At 37.5% G+C, this 8971-nt stretch overlaps 1 long non-coding RNA gene across 5 annotated transcripts in view; it reads left to right on the top strand.

Annotated features, from left to right (window-relative positions):
• The first annotated feature begins 683 nt into the window (after positions 1-683).
• Positions 684-8971, top strand: part of LOC141376633 (uncharacterized) — a 199241-nt gene continuing 190953 nt past the window's right edge. For all 5 annotated transcript variants that reach the window (XR_012387228.1, XR_012387227.1, XR_012387224.1 and 2 more), the window contains exon 1: positions 684-919. This is a non-coding gene — a long non-coding RNA (uncharacterized lncRNA). The remainder of the gene's footprint in view (positions 920-8971) is intronic.

Here is an 8971-nt window from a genome sequence, read left to right as displayed (position 1 = left end):
TGGTCTTTTGCACAATGTTTTTGGTTGCCAAGCTCATTTAGCTGCAAGCTTTTCTCAGGGTGCCTGTCTGCTGTAAGCTCTGTAGACAGACCCCGAGCTATGGCTTAAACACTGGGCCAACTAACAAGCATCACTTGCTGAACTGCTTAACTTTACAAGTCATTAACAACCTAGCAGATTTGCAGAGTTTATTTAAATAAGATAAAGTCTTATTAGTAATCCACTGTGAGGTTCACACAAGCACAGGCTTGGCTAGGCAAAGGAGCACTTGCAGGCATGTAAAAGAGGCAAGATTAATCTCATGGTAGCCTACACACAAGAAAAAAAATCAAGAAAGCATCAATCGTTACACACTGAAAAACAATATTCATAATATTACATTTATTTTAGTTTTTTTAAGGTGAGTGGTTGCAAACAATATGGGCTGAATTTTAGGAAACTAGTTTAATTTAGAAAGGTTAAACTTGTTTTTATTATTATTTTATTTAAATGCAGCCCGTATAAATTGTTTGCAACCCCTAAAAATGTAAATATAATTAATCATTTTTTTAAAGCACCATTTTGGGCAATTATATTCTTGATAAACAAGTTGCTTTCGTCATTGTGAGTGAGAAACAAACTGAGGGGGTGAAAAAAAAACTTGTTTCAAGTCACGTGATTGTAATGACGCGCGAAATTCAGATAGAGGAAAGGACATAGAAACTGAATGGAAGACTAGAGCAAAGTCCGCATTGTTGCGATGTAGAGCATATTGTCCGGGAGTAGCTTTTTTTATCATGTCAATTAACCCAGCTACATTCGAGGCTATGCCGCGCCTCTCGTTAACGGTTGTTTACTCTACTACTCCGCCTAAACGCCACAAATGGATTATTGCAAAACAAGATGGAGACGTCATTGCAGCTTATTGATTGCACGGCAGGTAAGTTAGATGTTCGTCTGGATTTTGTTTAAGTCTGGTTTGTTTGTAGTAGACCTATCTGATTTTTTTTAAATATGATTCGGAATTTTAAGATTTTTAATAATATATTAGATAATATAATATTGAGGTAAAGTTTACACATTCGCACATTCGTTCAGTGACAACTTGACATGTTTTCTATGGTACTTTGAATATTCGGACTGAAATCACATGTAAATATGACTTCAAAACAACACAAGCACTATTTTGACCGTGAACAATGTTGCACTTTGACATTCATTGGATGCTAATATGCTTTCACTATTTAGAGTTCTGAAAATAGGCTATATTATTAAGGAGAAAATCAGAATGCCAATTAAAAGAAAAAAAAAACTCTCTCTCTCTCTCTCTCTCTCTCTCTCTCTCTCTCTCTCTCTCTCTCTCTCTCTCTCTCTATATATATATATATATATATATATATATATAATCATTATATTATTATGATGTATTAGAGCTGATGTATTAAATTTATTAATCAAAACAAACTATGAATGTATATTATATTTAACTATATTTGAGAACATTTTTATTTTATAAAAGGTAAAAACAGCGAATATGTAAATTTGGAATTCTAAGGAAAAAATACATTTTGAAAGAACCGAAAAATGATGACCATATTGAAAAAAAATGTTAAGACTTTTGAGAATTGTTTACAATTTAGAGCAGTGATTCTCAAACTGTGGTACGTGTACCACTAGTGGTACGCGGGCTTCCGTCCAGTAGTACACGGAGGAATGAAATATGTTGTGCACATGCTACATATATTTTAAAATGTATTTAAAATTATGTATATAATATGCCATATATGACATATAGCCTATATTTCTGAGGTAATCTGCCACGTTTATTTTAAATGTGCAGAGTTGTAGCTGCTTTACTGGGCCTACTACGCTACTATCTTTCAGTACTGCTCATTTTGGTGGTACTTGGAGAGACAATTTTTTTCCGAGGTGATACTTGATGAAAAAAGTTTAAGAACCACTGATTTAGAGAAAATGGTGTAACATTCTACAACATTCTTTGAAAAAAATAATAATTCTGTGAATAAACATAATTCTGGCAACGCGGTGGCACAGTGGGTGGCACATTTGCCTCACAGCAAGAAGGTTACTGGTTTGAGCCTTGGCTGGGTCAGATGGCATTTCTGTGTGGAGTTTGCATGTTCTCCCCGTGTTTGCATTGGTTTCCTCCTGGTGGTCCGGTTTCCCCCACAAGTCCAAATTAAAGACGTGGTATTGGGTAGGCTAAAATTGACTGTAGTGAGTGAGTGTGTGTGTGTGTGTGTGTGTGTGTGTGTGTGTGTGTGTGTGTGTGTGTGTGTGTGTGAATGAGTGTGTATGGATGTTTCCCAGTGATGGGTTGCAGCTGGAAGGGCATCCGCTGGCGCTGCGTTAAACAAATGCTGGATAAGTTGGTTGTTCATTCCACTGTGGCGACTCCAGAATAATAAAGGGATTAAGCTGAAGAGAAAATGATTCATAAACATAATTCTGAAAAGCAATGACAGCTCACAAAAATATAGCATCAATAACTTACAACCAGACCCACACGGAATCTGTGTGCTCAGAATTCTGGAGATTTTTAGCCCATCGTTTATTCTGTTTTTTTTTACTTGTTTAAATATGTGTAAATTTATATTTATTCAGTAACATTATTCACTATTATAAAATTATTCATATGATTTATTTACAATACTGTTTGTAAAGTAATATTTTCTATCTTTTAGTAGAGAAATTAAATGAGAGACTAGTTTTGTTTACCAAATAAAATGGATCTAATTGGATTTGCATTTTAAACATTAAATACAAGTTTAAAAGTATTACTTTTTAGTTCATATTTTAAGGTCATTCCGCATATAAAATGAAAAGTCACTGTGAGATAAACGTCTAAAATGTAGTCAAAAACATACTCCTACCATAATAATCATGTCAGTCTGAAAATAAAATAAATGTGGGCAACTAATACGCAGTGAATAAAACGTTTTCAGTCAAAAATGCCATGACACAGCAACCACTACAGTGACTATCAGGAAACAATGGTGTCAGCTTTATAAAGGACGACCAGAATAACCTTGTTTTGCACTAAGGTGACACGCCACACCATGAAGATGCTAACACAGGAAGAAACTGTAGCCACTTGGCGAAAAACGCATGTCATCAAACAGCCGTAACAGAAGCAGCGGAAATCCGACACGCCTCACTGTAAGCGAATGACAATCCGCATTCATGGCCTTTTCTGCTTCATGCTCCGCTGAGGCCTTGATCAAACCAGATGAGGAAAAGTGTCCTTTGACAAGAACTGTGCCTTGTTTTGCTGTAGGCATTTTAATGATATCTCTACAGGCGTCAGAACAAACCAACAGCAGATCAGAAATGGACAACAACGGCAAAAAAAAAAAGTTCCAATTACCAATATCACATCATTGCACGGCAGCCATGTTGTTTTTTTATTGGATTAAGTGAAATGTCAGGCGGCTAATTAGAGAAGTGGAACGGGTGGAGGAGGAGCGTCATATTTCCCAACATTACATTCAAAAGGTTAATCTCCAAACCCTTCGAAAATATTGTAGCCTGAGCGTTAAGTGCATTATCTGTCTGTCTCTGCTTGTCTGTCTCTCTGCTTTCTTTAGAAAGTGCCTTCCGTTAAATACATACCTGATATCTCTCTCGTTCTGCTATACAAGATAAACGTGTGCCTCAGTGGTTATGGGAAAGCAATATGCATTTAGCGAAAGAATAGTTCAATGGATTTCATAGATTATTTCACATGCTGCTTTTATATTAGCATTAGTAATTTCTTTCTTTCTTTCTTTCTTTCTTTCTTTCTTTCTTTCAGTTCTATTTTTTAATGTTCTATTCTTCAGTCATTTGAGAATTACAATAGTGTACAAAAAACATGTTTTTCTTTTGGATTTTTCAGCATCCGCTGCACTTCCATTGCCCTTCAAATTACAAACTCAAAATATGACTAATGGAAATGCTTAAATTTCAAGAAAAAACAACAATAATTTAAAACAAAAATGCTTTTACACATAGGAGGTTTTTCAGGGAATTTAAAAATGGAATATTTTACAAAACTGCTGTTTTTATTTAACAGTCATGCAAAATTATACACAAATGAACCCAGAAATATGTTTTAAACATGTGCTAACAGTGTGCTTCTGGTTCTGCAGTCACTTACACATTTAGGACCAAATTTGCTTGGCTTAGTCAACTTATCCAGTATATGTTTGACGCATCAGATGCTTTTCCAGCCACAACCCAACACTGGGAAACACCCATACACACTCATTCATACACATACACTACGGCTAACTTAGCTTATTCAATTTACCTATACCGCATGTCTTTGGACTGTGGGGGAAACCAGAGCACCCAGAGGAAACCCACACCAACATGGCGAGAACATTCAAACTTCACACAGAAATGCCAACTGACCCAACTGAGGCTCAAGCCAGCAACCTTTTTGCCGTGAGGTGACTGTGCTACCCACTGTGGCACCTTGACACCCCTTTAAAGAATGTTTTAAACTTTAAATAGGCATTACTTTTATTACCTGGGGTTATGAACTTGCAGTGCCAAAAATATTCAGTGTAAAAATGATGCATTGCTTTAATGTTATAGCTTGAAGATTTAATGCAAATGACAACCAATTGCATGCTTCATATTCATATGATTAAGATCACAAAAACACTGTATATTTTTATAAAAAGCTGTGTCAAAATGTAAAATATATCATTTTAAAGTAAAGAACAGACCATTTAATTATTACCTTACTGTCAAAACAGTATTATATATTACAGTCAGTAAAGGATATGCGGTAATGAAGCTAGTTGCAGAGTTTATCCAATTAGTAACAATCCATCCAACTTATTTGCATTTTGGATATGCGTACAAAAAAAACAATTGATGTACATGCTGCAAGTTTTGAAAACGCGCATAAAAACAAATGTGCATAACTGAGTAGGATAAACTTTTTTTATTCGATAAGAAAAGATGCACATAAACTACAATGGAAAGACTTTCAATTAACAAATTCCAGTATGTGCATTTAAATAATCATGTGACTTGGTTATAAGAGATCATGTGATGTTAAAAAAATGTGTGGGAATGAACAAACCAGCAGGCTGAGCACAATGGAAAGCATCTGAAATGCTGTTTTGGTCATTCTAAAATACTAGAACCATCTCAGTATTAGTGTTATTATATTATTAATTACCTCCAGAATCAAGAGTGTCTGTGTGTCTCACACCTTCAAACGCCAAAACGCATTCATTGCATGTCAGTGTTTGCCTTCTAATGCGCAAGTCGTTTATTAATAAAAGAAAAGATTCACACAGTTTCTCATACTGCGGCAAATTCCACTTTTCCTTTTGATATTTGTTGCCAGTTAATCAGGAAGTGACAATTTTGTTCTCTTTGTCTCATTGGATGGAAACGCTGCTTTATTCACACGTCTTTTATGCCATATTCCAGTTTTGCACACATTTATATGCATCTTTAGATGGAAACAGCTACTGACACCGACGATTCAATTAAGGACATAAATTTAGTCTTTTTTTTCCAGCACGGTGCTGGGTTGCGGCTGGAGGATATCTGCATTAAACATATGCCAGAGTAGTTGGTGGTACATTCCGCCATGGTGACCCCTGATAAGTCCGTGACTAAGCTGAAGGAAAATTATTGCATGAATGAAGCTAGGCTTTAGGTAGGTAAAGTCTGAAAATGCAGTTAAAGAATACCCAGGATTAATTGTTATCCCTGGCTAAATTTTGAGCACTGTGACATGTAAGGGTAATCCAGGATTAAATTTACCTGAGCTTTTAGAATGACCCAGGGAATGAGAAAAACCATAAAGTTGCTTTCTTTCTCAGCAAAGTGGCATCTTTTGAATCTGTCCATCTTTGAATCGATTTATCAGCTAAATGATGTGCGCTTGCTATGATAGGAGGCAAAAGCTGTTAACCTGAGGGCTGTTATGACTCCCGTCTCCACCCAGTCACTCAACACACACACACCAGCCATCCGTGACAAACAGGGTGTGCTCCCGTGCCACCCCAGGCTCCTATTTTTTATGTCTTTGTTTTACAGACTATAAACGACAGCGCACAGACACACACATCTGCTCAGTAAAAGATGCTCTCTTTCCTAACAAAGCAGCAGTCAGAACATAATGAGTCCTGACAAGTCCATAGATGTGAAGAATCGCATATGCCAGAGAAAATGAAAAGGTCAGTAAGCAGTGAGGAAACTTAATATGAAGTAGACATATGAATACCATCCAAAGAATTATTGCCATTAGCAAAGACCAGCAACGCCGACACACACCGCCAAACCATTTCATAAATATATACAGAGATTACATGCTCCCTAATTCAGCTCGGAGGGCTTTGGTTAATGTGACTTGTACTTCTGAGTGTCACTCTTTATTGAAACTCTGAAAAAAAAGAGCAAAACGAGAGCCCGTGATATTCTAAAAATAATTCTGAACAGAAGAGCAGTGTGTTAAATTAAATAGCACATCCATGATGCAAATCTCCCATTCCACCATATACCAAATGTGCTCTATTGGATTGAGTTCTGGTGAATGTGGAGGCCAGTGAACTCATTTTCATATTCAAGATACCAGTCTGAGATGATTTAAGCTCTATTAAATTGGGCGTTATCTTGCAAACTATTGGTATATTATAATATGAAACACAAATTTCGTTCAAAGCACATACACACTAATGGAATTCTGAGAGTAGGGTTGGGTCGATAGACGATCCCATCGTCCATCACTGATGGCTGATAGACATCACGATGCTAAGCCGGCATCACCATCCTCCACCCTGCCCCTGTCGCAGTAACCCGCTTGCAAAAAATACACACTTAGGCCTTGTTTACACTAATAAGTCGTAGTTTTAAAATAGCATTTTAGAACGAAAGTGATCCAAGTCCACATTGGTCAACATAGCCCAACCCTACCTGAGAGTTAATCATTTATATTTCTCTTATCTATATTTCTTCTTATTCCAAGACACCCAAGACCTAATATAAAGTAGAAAGAAATCAAACTTAAATGAGGACTATATTAAGTCTCAAGGGAACCTCCACCTTGCCCTACATACTTGCATGAAGCTCTATTTTAACAAGCAATTTGCAGAAAATATGCACACGCTCATCAAATGATTACTCACCACATCACTTGAGGATAGATTATTGATGTGGTAATGCCAGAAGCACTTATATCATTATGAAACACATCTGGTACATGTTTATTTTGGCGATGTTACTGATATGAATTGGCACAGAGGCTCAGCCATGATTTACCGGTGTGGAAGTGGAGGTACAGTGGAACAGGTGGAGGTGTCATTTTTCATGCTGCGCTTTGTTCTGAGCACCAGCCAATGTGAGAACATTCCTCACCGGAATTAATAGTCTGTGGTCCTGGAGACCAAATGGAAGAAAAGCAAGAAGGTGGGGAGATAAATGGGGATGACAAACTTGAAGAGTTCACCCCCTCGAAAAACAAAATAAATACAAAGTTTTAAAAGTTATAAGTGGTACATTAGTTTGGTGTGGGGAGCAAAGCAAACCACAATGTAAGTTAGTCATTAATATAAACTCACAAGCCTCTTTGGTAGTTGTCTCTTGATATTCATTGAGGTGCTGGTAATTTCTTCAGAGATCTCTTTTGACATGATGAAATCACTTGCTGCAGATTTGTCAGTGATCCTTCAGTCTCGAATCTCGTGTTTCACCGCATCCCAAAGATGCTCTATTGGATTGAGTCTGGTGACTGGAGGCCATTTGATCTAGTGAACTTACTGTCATGTGCGAGAAACTACAGCTTTGTGATATGATGCGCTATCCTGCTTGACGTAACCAATCCAAGATGAGTATACTGGTCAAAAAACAATGGCCATCAACAACAAAACCCAGATACACAGTTGAATTTTTACTCAACTGGTACTCAAATGTGGCAAGAAAATGACTCCTAAAACCTTGAAATGATACAAGGCAAGATGGATCCTTGCTTTCATACTGATTACACCAAAATCTGACACCACTGTCCAGGGGCCTCATGTATCAACGCTGCGTACGCACAAAAACTTTGCGTACGCCAGGTTTCACGCTCAGAATCGCTCACGTTTGGATTTACTAACAATGAACTGAACGTGGGAATGTGCGCAGCTTCACGGCAGCTTTATGGCTGGCGTACGCACATTTTTTGTGCGTGTCTGTTTTATTTCCATTGGCGACTCCTAGAGGCAGTTGTGTTAAATTCCTCTCTACAAAGTGTCTGAGCCTTGCAATGGCAGCTGTATGAGACGGGTTCATCTAGCAGGTAAATAAGGTTTCCATATCATACAGTTGAGCAGCTAAACATTAAAGCGCAATTTGCAGCGGTCGCCTGTTTTCCCAATGTAATCTGAGCGATCTACCGCACGCACATTGCTTTAAAGGCACCCTCTGAAGATGAATTTGCATTCGTGAATCAGAAACATTTCCATTCAATAAATGTGCAAATAAAATATGATGCACAAACTTATTGATGATTCCTACTTGTCTTTCTCGTGATAAATAGTAGGCAAAATCTGATATGTAGCGGGGGAAAAAAGAAGAAAGAGTTCATCAGACGCTGGATTCGAGCCGAGTTCATGCTCGAACGTGTCAAAACATGATGACATGCGTCTTACAAGCACGCCACTGAGACTGTTGAGAGTGCTGCAACATTTTACAGCTATAAACCACACTATTTTTTTAATGCACTCAGTGCGATGTTCAGACCCAACTGTGTTAACCGCATTAGCTAAACTCTCCCACTATATTTTTTTTCTTTTGTTGTTAATTCCGGAGAACAAACTTGCAAATAACACCGCTTTTCTCCGGTCTACCTCCGAAAGGAGCACCACCAATTCACATTCTGTTCAAAGTTTCTCTTTTTGCTTGCTTTTGCCATTGCCTTTTCGTTGGGTTTTGCAATTAGCATAGTCATTAGCATATTCATACGGGGGAGGAAGCAGGGAGG

This window comes from Danio rerio, chromosome 11, assembly GCF_049306965.1.
Source record: "Danio rerio strain Tuebingen ecotype United States chromosome 11, GRCz12tu, whole genome shotgun sequence".
Taxonomy (NCBI): domain Eukaryota; kingdom Metazoa; phylum Chordata; class Actinopteri; order Cypriniformes; family Danionidae; genus Danio; species Danio rerio.
Note: the sequence above shows the minus strand (reverse complement) of the source record. Positions and strands in the feature narration are given on the sequence as shown.